We start from the raw sequence: 15956 nt of genomic DNA on the forward strand, positions 1-15956 counted from the left end.
GGCATGGGCCATATCAAGTTATTGAAGGATTTTTAAATGGTTCAGTACAATTAGAAGATTTTATGGATACTAAATTTATGACACGAATCAATGGTAATTGACTTAAACTTTACTATACATAAACCCATGATGGATTTTCTATTACAAAAGGGGGAGTCGACCCAATTGATTGGACCATAGTAAGAAGTAGGAGGGGGGCTCTTGACAAGCATTGTGTTTTCTTTTGTGGTTAAGGGGAAGATAGTGAACATGATATCTGAGATAGTAAGAATGGCGATCGATTGAAAAGAACCGCAAGAACAGCTGTAAGTAGAAGTTGCGATGTTTCAGACTCAACTAATAGCATTAGTAGAAGAGGTCAATAATTTAGTACGGACCAATACGCCAGTTTCAGTAATAATACCTTTGGAGATACCTTTGAAATTGACAGAAGAATGGCAAAAGATGTTGGAGGAGCGTGACAACCAAATTGACCAACATGAGTCTCAGGTATGGGAATTGGATATATTAAATGAAGATTTGATGGTGCGTTTGGATGGAGAACCATCAAACACCAAGGCAGACAATGAAGATGTAACGAGGAGAAGGTCACCAATTCAAAGGGTGGTAAGCCAACGCCATTGACTGAAGAAGCCAACGCTGCTATGTCTTTATAAGTTGAGGCTAAATAATGTTTGTGAGGATGCTATACAATTAGGAGTGAGGCTATATAAAATAGGTAAATAAACTTTGTGGTAAGTTACTGGTTGATTATTGACAACCTTGAGAATTAGACTGATGGTTAGGCAGTTTAGCTGGTAACAATAGGTTGTTAGTAGAATAAATGGTTAAGAATTCAAAGGGTCATAACCTTTGGAATCTGCTAGCCAATGGATCATCTTTTTGGTAGGATAAATAGACTTAGAGTCATAAGCCGAGAGCCAAACTGAGAGTCATAGGCCGAGTAAGCTTAGTGCTATTTCTTTAATTTTTTTATTATTTTCTTATGAAGAATGGTGTTTGAGAGAAGTATTGTTGAATTGATAATTGTAGAATGGATTATGAGTTAAATTAAGATGGAAGTAGTAAGCCTCGGTGTTTTGTAGTTTGATATATGATTTCAGATAGCCAAAATATAGTCAATTGTGATACTAACAGATCCAATTCATATAACCAATTTTTTCCCGTATTCGAACCCACTTCTATTTGTTCAATTGCTTTGGTCTACTGAAGCTTGAACGCAACAAGAACAATACTTATCAACCACAACTATATTGAGCTTAGAGAGTTTGTCCTAGAATCAAAAAGAAGTAATTAAAATTTGACATCGCATATTTGATTTCATTTGTAAATTTACAATACATGCAACGATCTCAGTTGCAAATAATATTATGTCCTTCTACACACAAAATAAAAATGAATTTTTCTTCTCAGTAATTCTATTCTGCAATTGCAGTGAATAGGAGCCCATCGAGCAAAACACTTCAAAAAAAAGATTTTTGTAACACCATAGCTCTTTCCAAAACATCCCATAGTTCTTATGCTTACTAGCTTTCAAACTTCTTGTACAACCCTTCTTGCTTCCCTTGCAATGCAGGTGCCACATTGCAATCATTTTGGCTTCAACCATCTCCATGCTAATTGATTGAGGATATAATAATGTGAAGCAAAGTGAAATATAGCAAAAGAATTGTTGAAGGTTGTGATTAATTGCTTCAATCACCCAGAATTGTAGCTTGTGCTTGTCTAACAAAATTAGAGTTGAAAGTCATTCAACTCTTCACCTAAATCATTTTCTGTATATGTCTTGTTTTGTCAACCTAGTTCATTACAACTAGTAAGCTATTGGACACAACCTTGGAATTGTAGAATATATTTAAGTTCGGATGTATTAAATCTTGGATTGCATGTTGATGATACAAATGCTCCTCAAGCATGTTGTTTGGTTTTGACATTTGACCACCTCATCATCATTTGCCTCTAGTTGCAGGCTATGGATACGAATTATAACATGCTCAAGAAGTTCACTTTGGACTCCGAGTGTATTGACATGGATAGTGTATCGGCAATTGGCCGAGGTTGCGCACAATTGTAAATGCTTTGACTACAATGTGTGAATGTGTCCAACAAAGATTTGAAAGTAGTTGGCTATACTTGTTCTTTATTGGAGACCTTAGTTTTATATAGCTTTTAGAAATTTATAGATAAGCAAGTTTCATATTCATACAATTCATTATAGAGTTAAGACAATGAATCAACCATTTTTTTTCAATAATTTATATAATTTTCCTTTCATGAGCTGTACATTGATGCTTTTTTCTATGCCTTGTTTTTCTCTAGACAATAATATTGTAAATAGAAGTTTGTTCATTCATAATTATGAATCTCTCAATTTATAAAAATTACAAACTATAACAAAAAAAAATTTTGTGAACATATCACTTCTATCTAAGAACCTAAATTAAAAAAAAAAAAAAAAAAAAAAAAAAAAAAAAAAAAAAAAAAACAAAGTGATCTATGTTCATGAAAGAGGTTTACTTATGCAGTTATAATACCCTTTATTGATTCACACATTTTTGATCTACAGAAGTTTGGTGGCTATTGGAAGAAGATGCAAAAAGTTAAGAAAAGTCACATTGAGTGACTCTTACTATGTAGGTGACTATAGCATAGTTGCCATTGTTGGGAATGTCTCCAACTTCAAGCACTAGAAATAAACCACTGTCATACCATTAGAAGTGCAGGGCTTTAAGCTATGGGCCATTCTTGTTGGTAGGAAAAACTTCTATTATGGCATAATAAAATGTCAATTTTCTTCAATTCTTCATGTCGTACGTTGAGATTCAGACTTACATCAATTTAAAATAAAGCAATGATTATTAATTGTTGATACTTTCAAGAGATGTTTTGCAGTTGATGAAGGGTCTTTCTTGCTTGTTGGTCATATTTTTTAGTTTTGTAGACACTTTGGTTTGTTAATTTTTTTTTGAGATTTTCCTTTAAAACTTGATATACTTTGTTGCAGAAAATTCCAAGAGCTCGTGCTGAACTATGGTCAAGTAACAAGCAATGAAGGACTTGTGGAAGTTGAAAAAAGTTGGAGTCAACTCTAGGCCCTGCATTTAATTGATTGTTCATCAATTTTGTAATTTGTAGTATCTTAGTCTCTATTTTTGTGACATGTATCTTTTAATCTGTTGTGGATATTTGTGATTTTAATTGACTTGGTGAATGTGTTTGTTTGTAAAGCTTCATTCCATCACAGAAGAATTCATGTTCAAATAGTTTACTTGACTCATTTATTTCACTGGATGCTGACTTAGCAAAATAGAGGACGATGTGTTGATTACAATAGGTCAAGGATGTCACCAACTATAGCTGCTAAATGTGAATAGATGCCATCGAGTGGATGATGTGGGATTAACCAATATTGTTGAAGGATGCCTTCTGCTCATGCACCTTGACGTCAATGTTTGTTAGGTATGTCTACTATTGGACTTGAATATATGACGGCTTGATAATATTTCTTGAATTTCCATCAACTTCATTGCCGTAATATAATATATATGAACAATATTTGACGTTATTATCATTTTCATGATTTTCTAAAATACATTGCAACCCTTGAAATAGTGCCTCCTATGGTACAAAATGTGGGAGATACAGGCCTTGCAGCTTTGGGAACGGATTGCCTTGTCTTTAATGAGGTCTTCTTTTATACTACCAAAAAATAAGTGATGTAGGTTTAAGGCAATTGGTGTCAAATTGTCAAACTATAGAATTATGTCATATGGTGTACTGTCCATGTGTAACCTCAGTTAACATGGCAATAGTATCTGGCGGCTGTAATTCACTGAAAAAAGTTGTGGTTGAGAAGTGGAAAATTATTGATGGCATCCAAAGAAGACATGTCACTATCTTAATAGAGCTTTGCATAGATCTATGACTAATTTTCTATTTCTTTTAATAGTAGGAACTACTGCTTTTAGATCAAAAGTAGGATTTACTACTACAAAAAAAACTTCATTAATGTAGGAGAGATGGTAAGTTTTATCAAGCTTAAGTACAACATTTTTTTACAAAATGAACGTATTCTTCAATTTTGATATATCTAATGTAAAAAAATTTAACAAAGATTCTACTTAGTGAGAAATTCTTCTTGTTAAATGAGCAAAAAATTGGACACTTGACTCAATCACACAGGTACTCTCATTGATGCACATACTGGCCTATTCTAGTGTGGCTAGTAACCCAATTTGTATTTTGGAAGATACAAATAATGTCACTTCTTTTTTTAGTTCGCCCTGTAAATAAAAAGTGGCTATTACCATAAAAAAAAAATGGTAAAAGAAATAAAAATTTGATCATACTAAGATTGCATTTTGCATCTGCATGACGTGATTCATTGGACAAACTTTGAATCACCAGAACGCTTGATGTTGTTCATTTCTTTTTTTCAACTTATTATAGTGTAGCATGACATCCTAAGTGTTGTTTGACGCAATATCAAAGTGGAAACATATATATTCATATTTACAGCAGAGAATAATGATGGCAAAATAACGTATTTACACTATGCAAATAGTTAAGCCTTGGCAATGAAAATAGTGTTCCAAGTCAACATCCAACAATATTATATCAAGTCTCTCGATATTAAAACAATATTATATCGTTTGAGATGAGGCAATCCAAGGTACTACTTTGTTTGTTTTTTGAGTTTTTCTGTCTTTGTTTCTTCTTATGCTGTTTTCCGCTTCCTCTGTGACCAGCTTCTATCACTTGCAGTTGGTCATCCAAGCCAATTGAATCCTCTGTTGTTTTTTTTTTATCTTACTCCTAATACCAATGTTGAGTAGATGTTATAAGCCCTGTCTGTGAGTGCGTGTGTGTAGTGCTCAATGCAGTTGGGTACACCATTGTTTGTTAGTAGGCTCATTATCGTCCATTGGATGATACAACCCATCAGTGTTCTTTTCATCCTAGTCGTCCAGGGTTTCAAGCGCACCGCAGATCCTCAACTCCCATCGACCCCTTGATCACTTCCCTTCGTCCTCTCGCTGCGAAATCTTGTCCTGTGCCCTCCCATCGCTTCAAATTGCTCAAATCTGTGCTTATATATATGACGCATGCAAACAACATGATATCTCTGTGCCGCACGCAAACAAGGTGATACTTCTGTGTCGCACGCAAACAACGTTAGAGCGAGGAGCCGCGGATGGTAGGTAATCCTGTGGTTTCTTTTTTTTTTTTGATTCCGAGATTGTTATGATGGCTTTTTATGTTTCGAGTGTGGTACTCGAGGTGATGCCCGGAAGCGAGACAATATGATTGATCGTAAGCTTATATTTGGTGTATCCCATACAAGCACGTGAACAATCAAGAGGTTTTGGATTTTTGAAGAAGATTGAAAATTGTAGATACTAGAAGTGATGATGTTAATCTAGCGGAAGTCCAAAACTTTTGCTATTGACTTGGACTGTCTAGCATTCTTGCATTGATAAGTACTCAGTATTTTTTTGTCTGCTTGTTCATTTTGGAATTCCGGCTTCAAGGGTGAGAATTGGCAAGAAGATGATGGCACATTGAACAGCGTATCACAATTGTATCCTGGCTAGACTTGTGCGCAATCGAATTGCGAGGTAGGAGCGGATCTGAATGATGTATAGGACGGAAGACTTCTATAACCTGGAATATGGTGAGATCATCTTCGAAGTTGTTCATCTATGAAGATTCTTAGTCCATTTTGAGGATTGAGCTTTCTTTGACTCACAGTTGCAATCTGTGTGTCACATGTCTTGAAAGACTAAATGTGCTCAATCTGTTTGTGTCATATATCTTGAATGATTCAGTGTTCTCAATAGAAGATCTGACCTAGGGCTCTTCCACTGCAGGTAACACTGAACTTTAGTCGGAGATTACATTACACTTGCAATGCTCTTGATTGAACTGTCAACAGAACATCGTACTCAGATTTGGTAACCTCCTGACGAGCTTCACCAGGCTTGTTATCAGAGTCAACACACCAGCTGCCTCGAGATAAGAAATTTCTTTGGTGTCACTGATCAATCACAACATGAAGGATGACACAGGATCGACTGCAGGAATTTCTTTCGTAAGAGCAAAGTATCATGAATATTCGAGATAAGTAGCAAAAAATAGCACTTTTACCTTTGAAGAGGAACACCTGAAGCATAATTGCGGTTGTCCGAACCAACCAACGAGTAGAAGCTTCCATTCACTTGTAATACGTTCTGGAAGACCACGTTGTTCATCATCGACAACAAGTCCAATTTAGAACGACTCATATCAGATAACGTCATCTTGGACAAGCATGTAATAGACAGAAGAACGAGGAAAGGTGATCTTGGATATTCCGCTTCTATCTCACCATCTTCTATTTCATGTAAATGGTCACCGAAGCCGGGTAAATCCTTTGTTGTTTTTTTTTAATCTTACTTCTGATACCAATGTTGAGTAGATATTGTAAGCCCTGTGTGTGTGTGTGTGTGTGTAGTGCTGAATACAGTAAGGTACACCATTGTTTGTTAGTAGGTTCAGTATTGAGTCACCTCGGACTTGCTTGAACTAGTGTCTTGCATTCATTGTTGAATTTTGAATTTGGAGGTGGAAATCTTCGTGTTGGAGCCTCTCCATCTTTGCTTTTGGACGACCCCAAAATCAGTCAAATTGGAGTTAGAACGAAACTTTTTGACAACAATTGAAGTGGTAAACTGGCCCTTCGTACCTTGGATCACCCAACCAACTTATGAGAGAAGCAATGATGAACTGTGAAATATTGGATTGCTACAAATACTGGTGTTGTTAAACTTCAGCAACAAGCAAAGGATTGTTCCAGCAGTTGGTGTCGTAGTCTAAGGTGAGAAAGCGCCTTACTATCTCTTTTTTGCATAAATTCCGTTATCCCGATTGGTTTTATCAGTTACTATATGTCACATAATCTGGTTTATTTTTAGAACTAGTTCAGTCAAGAATCTAGTTGTGATTTGATTTTCACATTTGAGTGAACTATTGTAAATTATCTTCATTTATACTTAATTTGGATATTTGTCTTTGGAACATCGTTGTTTGTTAGTAGGCTCATTCTCGTCCCGTGGATGATACAACCCATCAGTGTTGTGTTCATTTTGTCCAGGGTTTCAAGCAATCCTTACAGCTTAGCCCTTTGCGTCCCCTTGTATACTTCCCTTCGCCCTCTCGCAGCAAAACCCTCGCTGCAGTGTGCTGTCTTCTCGCTTCGAATTGCTCAAATTAGCGCTTAAATACATGACATCGTGACATCATTGTATCGCATGCAAACAACGTGAAAGATTACGAGGTTGGCATATCATATCTATAATAAAATATCAAGAATTAGTATTATTAGATAATTATTGAAAGATGGATGGTGTGTTGAGAGAATGATCTAGTTTAAAGTTTATCAAAGATATGAATTAATTTTATTTGTATGAAACATGTATAATAGTTTACATATTTTGTTAAAATATATGTTGTCAATATGTGAAGGTTTTGTGGCAATCAAAGGACATTTCAAAAATCTATGGTTGTATGAGTAAGCAAAGGAGTATACTCTAGAATCCATAACCAATTTTATAATGGAGTATGAATATCATTGATAATTATTTTGTGTAGATTATGAGATGATTGTTTATGTATTTTTTTCTATATATATATATATATATATATATATATATATATATGTGAGAATATTTTTTATATAGAAAATAATAAGAGGTAATAAAAAGTTATAAAAAAGAATCACAAATGTAATTAGAGATTTATTTAGTCTATATGAAGTTTATTAGTACCATCTTTGTTACATTGAATTTTTTGGTGATTAAAATTTATTCAAATATTGTAAATTATGTATTAAGGTATTATTCATGTATTTGAAGGTGAATTATATATGTTTTCCAAATATTTGCAGTGGCCTATTTTGTAAAGATGGTTATCAAGCATGTCTTGGTAATGTAGAGGTTTTTATTTGGTTGTTGTACATTGGGATTTGCACTTGCTATGGAATTTCGTAACAAGTTTGTGGAGGATATTGGAGTTGTACTCAAAGCAAGAGAAGTTGATATTGGAGATGTGTTTACTCAATGCTATGATTACAATCAAGAAATAGGGGTGTTATTGAAAACTAAAGTTGTATTGAATAAAAAACAATGTGCAAATATTTGCCAACTACTTGGTCGTATTATCAAAGTATTTGAAGTCTTGAGAGCTTGTTGCGATGGAAGAAGTGAATATAAAATTCTATTTCTCGAATTTCAATATATAACATTGAGGATATACAAGTTGATAAAAGCTTGTGCACAAGAACAATGGTGTGAAGCAAGTATCTTTCAAATGGAAAACAAAGAAATGTTTAGAGAGTTATTATGGGACTTGAAGACTTCTTATGATGTGAGAATTGATCTATTATCAAAGAAGTGTCCAAAAAAGATGGAAGACATTATACTTGTATTGTTTGATGTTTCAACTTGTGAAGAAGTTAAACATGATGGTGAAGAACTTTTCAAAAGATTGGACCATAAAAGTAAAGATATTCGATTTAAAGATTGTGAATTAGCAAACTATCTATCAAAAAGATTGATGAATTTGTAGTATATAGATGGTGGAAAGATGGATTTTTTGGAAGTATCAATTGATAATAAAAGTTTAAAACTTGGAAGAATTATAAATGAAGGTGCATTTGAAAAAGTTTATAAATCAAAGTGGTTTGGACTTGCAACTGCAACAAAAATAATGGATGCTAGTTGGAATGATATGTTCATAAAAGAAGTGGATATCTTGGCAAGCACAAGCCATCCAAACTTCATAAAATATTATTATGCTACCAAAAGTGATGCAAATGAGAATGGACACTCTTCAACAATGAATAATTCAAGGATAAAAGTATACGTGGTGATGGAATTAATGCAAACAAGTTTATACAACATATTGGAGGCAAAAAGAGCAATGCCATACTACTTTTTTATTGATGTTATTTATCAAATTGCAAGGAGAATGTGTTATTTACATGACATGCAAATTATACATGGAGATTTAAAGTCGGATAGTATATTACTTAATGTTATAGATGATGGTAAATCTAGTCATGGTTTTCATTATGCTGTTGTGAAGTTGATTGATTTTGGTTGTTCAAAGATTAATGTGAGTAGGAATCCAAAAATTAAAGAAAATAAATATATATATGGAATTTTAAGATACATAGCTCAAGAGATATTAAAAAGTACAATGGAATCAACAAAGATGTGTGCTTTTGAAGCTGATGTGTATTCTTTTGCAATGACATATTTTAAGATTCTTTCAGGTGAAGATCCATTTAATGGTATCAACTCTTAGAAAGAATTATTGAAATAGATTGAAAAAGATGAATGACTAAAGTTACCTTCAAATTGTGATGATTTGGATAAATTGATTGAAGAATGTTGGACTTTGAATCCTTCTAGAAGACCTAGTTTTGGGGACATTTACAAGAGACTCATAACATTGAAAAAAAAATTCTTGGTGGAAATTGATGTAGTCAAAACACCTCATTTTGGAGCATTTAAGAAAGAAGATCATGAAAAGAGTAAATTAATAGATATTCATATTGGTGATACATTGATAAGTTTTATATTTGAGATGTCATGTGATATGAACCTTATATTGGTGTGTTTGATTTTAAGATCTATATATTTAAATATGTGATATTTAAAGAAGTTATTTTGTCAAAATATGTATATGTGGTTAGATTATTTTTTTAGAGACTATGGCATGAATTTTATATTTTGTTAACATCTTGATTTTATTATTTGCATAGATACATGATTGTAAAGATAATATTGTAGGTATAGAACAACGTTAGTCAAACATCAAACAACTATGTAAGAATAGAATAAATGCATTGTGTTTTTTTCATATGGGTGGAATTGAAAAGACCACATTAACAAAGATTACATTTGACAACATGCAACACATGTACAATGTAACATGCTTTGTTGAAGGTATTTAAAAGAAGGATAGTGGTCTTTCAACAATTTGTAAAGTTTTGAACTAACTAAACTTTGAATCAAAACTAAGGAGTTTAGAAGAAGTACAAGCTATAATGAAAGAAGTATTGATGAGCAAAAAATTCATATTGGTCTTGGATGATATGAAGGACAAGAGTTAAATTAATGATATAGTACCTATAGATATTCTATATTCTAACCAAGGTAGCATATTAATTGTGACAACTCAAAATTGGGAGGTAGTAAAAAGCTACCCTCTAAAGATTCATAAATTTGATACTGAAGAACTTGACAAAGATGCAAGTTTCAAGTTGTTTACAGCTTATTCTTATAGGGATGGTGATGAATTACCTAAAGAACTTATTGAAATTAGCAAAGAGTTTTTAAGATCTTGTAATGGACTATCTTTGAGTTTGAAAATTTTGGGATCATTTTTAGGAGGAAAAAAGAGGTTGAAATGTTGGGAAAGAGCTTTACAAAAGTTAAGAAGAGGAAGACCTTTGAATGGAGATGAAATAGATAGTGAATATAAGCTATGGACTATTTTGAAGATAAGCTTTGATGCCATGAAAGTTGAAGAAAAGAACATGTTTTTGGACATATATTGCTTCTTTTGTAACAATGTGAAATGGGATGGTACAATGAAAGAGATCATAATACAAATATGGACCAATAAGAAAAGTGGAGATGAAGAGCAAGATGCAAGTATTATTTTGGACATGTTGGTTCCTCAATAAATGATAAAAATAGAAAAATATGATATTATAAAAATGCATGATCAATTACAAGATATGGGAAGAAAGATTGTTGAAGAAGAAAAAGAATACAAAGACACACGAATTTGGAATGCAAATATGGTACCAATGCATGGAATAACAACAAAGGTATGACTTTCAAATAGTGGTAGAATAACTTAAATGCAATTATTGATATAAAATAAATAATTAAGGAAAATAGAGTAGAAGAAATTTGAATTTTTATTAAAAAAAATATTACAAAACTTATGTGTTGCAATATGAAATACTTAGAGATTTGTATATGGTTTAAGTACTTGATAGAGCTATGGATTGTGATTTCTAATTATTCTCTTCTCATGTTGATTATTTGTAAGGTATAATTCTTGATTATAATATGAAAGATATCTTAAGAAGATTTATTATGAAAGGATTATACCTTTGTTCTTTACAAATTCTTATATGTAACATCAATGCAAAGAAAAGTAAAGATGTCTTTGAAATACTTATAATTATTGGTAGAAAATGCAAACAAGTTAAAATTTTTGTTACTAAGAAGAAATCATTATCGTATATCTTATGGATTTCATAGCAGCAAAATAAAGTTGTCCTTTGCAATGTGCAATAAAGAGTTTTGGAAAGTATTTAAAGAATTGATAATATTGAGTCTAATAAGATTTACTTTTAATGAACTACTACCTAGAATATTGTATACAACTAGTATATTGATGAGACTTGATTTAGATGAATCTATTAAACTTAATGTTGTACAAAAAAGCTTTAAAAACCTTACAAATTTAACAAACATGAGATTACTTAATAAAAAAACTTTAAATATAATATCAAAATAATGGAAAAACTTAACTTCTCTAAAAACATTTTATATAAGTGCATGCTCAAGTTTGACAAGCTTGCCAAATAAAATGGCAAATCTTTTATCTTTGGAAGAACTTTATTTAAATAGTTGCTCAAGTTTGATAAACTTATCAAATAAATTGATAAATCTTTCTTATTTAAGAAGGCTTGATTTAAGATATTGTTCAAGCTTGACAAGCTTGCCAAATGAATTGGCAAATCTTTCTTCTTTAAAAAGCCTTTATTTGAATAGTTGATATGAGTAGTTGCTCAAGTTTGAAAAGCTTACCAAATGAATTGGCAAAACTTTCTTCTTTGAAAGAACTTATTTTGAGTGGTTGCTCAAGCTTGACAAGTTTTATAAATGAATTTCTAAATCTTTCTTCTTTAGAAGAACTTATTTTGAGTAGTTATATAAGCTTGACAAGCTTGCTAAATAAATTAACAAATCTTTCTTTTTTGGAAGAACTTATTTTGATTAGTTATATAAGCTTGACAAGCTTGCTAAATAAATTAACAAATCTTTCTTTTTTGGAAGAACTTGTTTTGAGTGGTAGCTCAAGCTTGATAAGTTTGCTAAATAAATTAGTAAATCACTCTTATTTAAGAAAGCTTGATTTAAGATATTGTTCAAGCTTGAAAAACTTGCCAAATAAATTAGAAAATCTTTCTAATTTGATAAGACTTAATTTGAGTAGTTGTACAAGCTTGATAAGCTTGCCAAATAAATTGGCAAATCTTTCTTCTTTGACAATACTTGATTTGAGTTATTATTCAAGTTTGACAAGCTTGCCAAATGAATTGGAAAATCTTTCTTCTTTGATAAGACTTTAATTGAGTGATTGCTCAAGCTTGACAAGCTTATCTTATAAGTTGGCAAATCTTTCTTTTTTGACAACACTTAATTTGAGTAGTTACTCAAGCTTGATAGGCTTATAAAATGACTTGGCAAATCTTTCTTCTTTGGAAGAACTTGATTTGAATGGTTGTTCAAGCTTGACAAGCTTGTCAAATGACTTAACAAAACTTTCTTCATTGAGTGGACTTAATTTGAGTGGTTGTTCAAGCTTGACAAATATTTCTTCATTGAGTAGATTTAATATGAGTGCTTGCTCAAGCTTGGCAATCTTATCAAATGAATTAGCAAATCTTTCTTCATTGAGTAGATTTAATTTGAGTAGTTGCTCAAGGTTGACAAGCTTACCAAATAAATTAGCAAATCTTTTTTCTTTGACATCACTTTATTTGAGTAGTTGCTCATGCTTGACTAGCTTGCTAAATGGATTGGCAAATCTTTCTTCTTTGAAAGAACTTATTTTGAGTGGTTTCTCAAACTTGATAAGCTTATCAAATGAATTAGCAAATCTTTCTTCTTTGACATCACTTTATTTAAGTAGTTATTTGTAGAATAAGTAAATAAACTTTGTGGTAAGTTACTAGTTGGTTATTGATAATCTTGAGAATTACACTAATGGTTAGGCAGTTTAGTTGGTAACAATAGGTTGTTAGTGAAATAAATGGTTAAGAATTCAAAGGGTCATAACCTTTAGAATCCGTTGGCCAATGGATCATCTTTTTGGTAGGATAAATAGGTTGAGAAAAGAAAGATCAAGACTAGACTAAGAGAGTCGTAAGCCGGGGCAAGCTTAATGCTACCTCTTTTTTTTTTTTTGACGAATAATAGATAGTTTCTGAATACTGAGAAGTTAGTCTAGAGTGCCAGACTATAAGAGTCATAATTCTGTGTGATGAATTGAGAAATTGAATACAATAGGTAAATTGGAGATCAGTAATTGAATATATTTAAACCACAAAGAGAGTAAGTGGGAGATGAACAGATAAGAATATAAAAGTATTGTTGAATTGATAGTCGTAGAATGCATTATGGATTGAATTAAGAGGGAAGTAGTAAGCCTTAGTATTTTGTAGTTGATAATTGATTTCAAATAGCCAGAGTATAGTCAATTGTGATACTAACAGACCCAATTCATATAACCAATCTTTTCTCGTGTTCGAATCCACCTCTATTAGTTCAATTGCTTTGGTATATTGAAGCTTGAACACAATGAGAACAACATTTTTCATGCTTGAAAAGCTTGCTAAATAAATTAACAAATCTTTCTTCATTGAGTGGACTTAATTTGAGTGGTTGCTTAAGCTTGACAAGCTTACCAAATGAATTATTAAAACTTTATTGTTTAAAATTTTTTTATCTAAGTGGTTGCTCAAACTTGACAAATTTGGCAAATAAATTAGAAAATCTTACTTCTTTGACAATACTTGATTTGAGTGGTTACTCTAGCTTGATAAGCTTGCCAAATAAAATGACAAATCTTCTTTGTTTGAAAAAACTTTATTTGAGTGGTTGCTCAAGCTTGATAAGTTTGCCAAATGAATTAGTAAATCTTTCTTCTTTGACAATATTTGATTTGAGTGGTTGCTCTAGCTTGGCAAGCTTATCAAATGAATTAGCAAATCTTTCTTCTTTTAAAGAACTTATTTTGAGTGGTTGATTAAGCTTGACAAGTTTGTCAAATGAACTCCAAATCTTTCTTCTTTGGAAGAACTTGATTTGAGTGCTTACATAAGCTTGAAAAGCTTACCAAATGTATTGGTAAATCTTTTTTATTTGAAAAAACTTTATCTAAGTGGTTGCACAAGCTTGACAGGCTTGTTGAATGAATTAGCAAATCTTTCTTCTTTGACAATACTTAATGTGAGTGGTATTGAAGAAAAGAAGTCTAAAAGCTACAAATACTTAGCATCAGCAAGGATTGTAGTCTAAGAGAAGTGTGGAGAAAGATAATTCTTACTTCCAATACTCTTTACTTATAGGTGGTGGTTTGCTCACTAACAAGGCAACTTCCATCCTTTTGATAATACATCCATTTCTACCTCATCCAATTAAATTCTTGGTGCCACCACAATAACTTAATTTAACTCTTTGCTACCTTTTTATTAATAGCAACATACTTTGCTTAATCTCTATGTGGTTGTAACTAAGCAAGTACTTGGTGATCTTCAATACTCCCACTTTGCTAATATTCAAAAGGCTTTTAATCCTAATCTCTGAATCAAGTCATGATGTCTATCCTTCACTAATGCGTTTGTAAGTATATCAGCAAGCATGTCATTTATGGCACAATATTTCATACTTATTATTCCATCTTCAATCTTCTCTCGTATGAAATGATGTTGAACATCAATGTACTTGGTCCTTGAGTGGTATTTTGGATTCCTGGCAAATACAAGACATCCTTGATTGTCACACATAATTAGAGTTGCTTCTAATTATACTTGATCAATGTCTTCTAAGAATTGTCTTATCCAACATGCTTCCATTGCATAATGACTTGCTGCCATGTACTCTACCTCCATCATTGATCTTGCAATGATAGGTTGTTTCTTGCAATTCCATGAAATGGCTCCTACTTCAATGAAAAATACATATCCTATTATGGATCTTCTATCATTTGTATCTCCAATCCAATCCGCATCACGATAACCTTGCAAGTCAATGTTCTTACCACCAACGCATAATTTGAAGTCTTTTGTACCTTTTAAATACCTCAATATCCTCTTTACCATTTTTCAATGCATTGGTCCAGCCTTAGACATGTGTTGGCTTACAAGACTTCATAGCATCACATAAAGACAATGGATCAGCAAGAAGAGTAATATTTGCATATTCTTCACTTACTTGAGGGAAGATATGATCCTTCTTCCATTCGCCACGTTGCCTTCTTTCTTTCAAAGGATATCTCCTTTCACTTGTAGAAGAACATTCACCTTGTTCTACTCTTTGTTCTTTTTCAACCTTCTTCTCTCTGAAACATTATCGTTTCTCACTCAATGGTTGGTATTCTTCATCATTATCATCATCCCAATCTTCAACATCTTCATTTCTTTCATTATTGGTCCAATCAATTATAGGAGCTTTCATCTTTTCAACTTTCTTTGGCTTTTCATCTTCATCATCTTCATTGTCTTCATCTTCTTGTTTCTTTGTTGAATTCAAAGATGTATCCACAAACACACCATTACTATCACTTGGACACATCTCTAAGTACTCACAAGCATTCTTATGCTCCAAAAACTCAACATCACGACTTTTGGTTTCTAAGCACATTAGCCTATATGCCTTAGTACCTTCACAATAACCAAGAAATACACACTTTGTATCTTTTGCATCAAGTTTGAACCTCATACAATCTGATGTTTTTGCATATGCAATGCAATCTAAGGTCCTCATATGAGAAATGCAAGGTTGTCTCCCACTCCAAGCTTCTTGTGGTGTCATTGATGCAAGAGCACTTGTTGGACACACGTTTCTAATATACCCTGCATTCACCACAACTTCTACCCAAAACTC

At 32.5% G+C, this 15956-nt stretch overlaps 1 long non-coding RNA gene across 14 annotated transcripts; it reads left to right on the forward strand.

The window, feature by feature from the left end:
* The first annotated feature begins 865 nt into the window (after positions 1-865).
* On the forward strand, positions 866-7367 carry LOC141045952 (uncharacterized). Of its 14 annotated transcripts, XR_016505583.1 has the most exons (11): positions 867-1289; positions 1436-1678; positions 1964-2070; positions 2567-2633; positions 3005-3075; positions 3311-3459; positions 3646-5197; positions 5532-5674; positions 5871-6337; positions 6604-6856; positions 7133-7367. It is a non-coding gene; the product is annotated as an uncharacterized LOC141045952 (long non-coding RNA). The 14 variants fall into 14 exon arrangements; XR_012218578.2 differs by having other exon boundaries at positions 866-1289; positions 3375-3459; positions 3613-5197; positions 5871-6856; XR_016505585.1 differs by having other exon boundaries at positions 866-1289; positions 1964-2057; positions 2567-2751; positions 5871-6856.
* The last annotated feature ends 8589 nt before the right edge of the window (positions 7368-15956 follow it).

The sequence above is a fragment of the Physcomitrium patens genome, chromosome 11 (genome assembly GCF_059467195.1).
Source record: "Physcomitrium patens ecotype Gransden chromosome 11, ASM5946719v1, whole genome shotgun sequence".
Classification (NCBI taxonomy): Eukaryota; Viridiplantae; Streptophyta; class Bryopsida; order Funariales; family Funariaceae; genus Physcomitrium; species Physcomitrium patens.